Below are 2277 nucleotides of genomic sequence, written 5' to 3'. Positions count from 1 at the left end.
TCTCGTGCTGTTCTGGAGCCAGAAGCTGATGACTTCTGGCAATTTACTCTCGTTGATAGCAGCAAGGGCATCCGAGAAGACGCTTCCCCTCCCCTCCCCTTTTCTCTTTGGCTCATGATGAATTAATGAACTCTAAGCCTCTGGCCTGGCCAGGAAAGGCCTCTCTGAGCCAAAGAGAAAAGAGCCCAAATAACTCAGCTTCTTCTCTTATTCCCTTGCTGCTATCAGCGAGAGTAAATTGCCAGAAGTCATCAGCTTCTGGCTCCAGAACAGCAAGAGAGAGTTAAATTGCCAAAAGCCATCAGCTTTTGGGCTCAAGCGCTAACATCATAACCCCTAGTTGCCTTCCTTGGGTACCTGGATGCTGAGCTGGACCTCCTTGGCAGATTTATGTGCGTGAGCACTTTGCCTGCACCATGCATGTGGCAATAGGTGGTTGTGAGCCATCATGTGGATGTTGAGAAGGAACCCATCTCTTACGAGAGTAACAGATGACTGCTGAGCTACCTCTAGGTTCTAAGTGTATGTGTGCTTTTACTTATTATTTTATTTATAAAGTTATATATATCTCTGTATAGAGGTTTTGGTTTTTTTTTTTAAATATTTTTATTTGTGTATATGAGTACATTGTAGCTGTCTTCAGACACACCAGAAGAGGGCATCTGATCCCATTACAGATGGTTGTGAGCCACCATGTGGTTGTTGGGAATTGAACTGAAGACCTCGGGAAGAGCAGTCAGCACTCTTAACCACTGAGCCATCTCTCCAACCCCACTTGTAGAGTGTTGAAGTGTACCACGTGTGTGCAGGTACCCTCAGAGCTAACAGGTGGTTGTGAACCACCTGATACGGGTGCTGGGAACTGAACCTGGGTCCTCTGTGAAGAGCAGTAAAGGCTTTTACCTGATGATCCATTTCTCCAGTTCCTCAAGTGTGTAGTTCTAAGAAGAACGTTCTGAGGTTTGCTTGTACCGGGCTGGCCCTTCTGTAATGGAAACTCTCAGTGCAGACACTTCTCTATCTGGTGGCCCAGAGCTCAGTATCCCAAGAATCCTCTGGCCTTCCTACCTGCCCAGTGTCACTCATCCCTGCAGGATTTCCCACTGTGTCTGTTGTGGCCTTGGTCCTAATCCTGTTTCTAATCCCCACATCCCTGCTTGGTGATGGGGAGGAGGTACAGAAGCTGGGTTTGAGCTGTGCTGATGCCTCGGGTACCTCTGGCTTAAAGGAGATGGTTGGCACCTGCCCTGTTTTCATAACCCTCTGGGGTGTAGTGAGAGGGTGAAGCCACTCAACCTTGGAAGGCAGGAAAGGAAACCATCCCAGAATGCACCTGGCCTTACTTCTGGCCCGGTCTAGAGGGCTTACACTTTGCCTCAGCTCTGACTTGGCCTTGCATCAAAACCTCCTGAGCTGTGCCTCAGGCAAAGGGCAGTTTTGAGTCAGAGATTTGTTCTTGTCTAGTGTGGGCTCTGTGTTTGCCCCGAAGCACAGCAACTGGGTCTGCTATCCAAAACAACTCGGTGCCTAGCTCTTTGAGATCTGTAATAGATCCACACACAGTGTCCTGGTTTACGGGCAGACATACACACACACACACACACACACACACACCAGTAGTTATATATTCTCACCCAATAGGGCCTTTGTGTTCTGTACAATATTGGTTCTTCTGGAACATCTGTGGGCTGGACAGCTTCACTTCACTTCACACAGGTATCAGGTTACACGATCCTATTAGAAATGTTTTTTTTTTCTCATGAGTATAATATTAAAAAGCCTATCTCTAGTATGATCTCCAACCCACCTTTATTTTTGTTTTTGCTCTTTCTCTCTCTCTCTCTCTCTCTCTCTCTCTCTCTTTTTCTTTTTTTCCGGAGACAGGGTTTCTGGCCCTGGCTGTCCTGGAACTCACTCTGTACACCAGGCTGGTCTCAAACTCAGAAATCCGCCTGCCTTTTTTATTTTTGTTTTTGATAGGGTCTTACTTGGTAGCCCAGGCTGGTCTTGAACTGGCAATGAAGAAACAGATGGCTGGTTCAGGGGACAGACAATGAAGAAGTCACCTTCTAGGGGCTGGAGGGATGAGAACACTTTCTATTCTTTATCCTGGAATAACCTGATTCCCCTCCAACTCTAAGTAGTGAGCACTCAAGACCTGGGTGCAGTAACAATGGTGTCCTGCACCTGTCTCCCCCAGCCTCATCCAACAAATGGTTTATTTATGTATATGGGGATTTTTGTCTGCATGTACATCTGCACATCAGAAGAGAGTTG

This window comes from Grammomys surdaster, unplaced genomic scaffold (assembly GCF_004785775.1).
Source record: "Grammomys surdaster isolate TR1022 unplaced genomic scaffold, NIH_TR_1.0 166, whole genome shotgun sequence".
Taxonomy (NCBI): Eukaryota; Metazoa; Chordata; class Mammalia; order Rodentia; family Muridae; genus Grammomys; species Grammomys surdaster.
Note: the sequence above shows the minus strand (reverse complement) of the source record.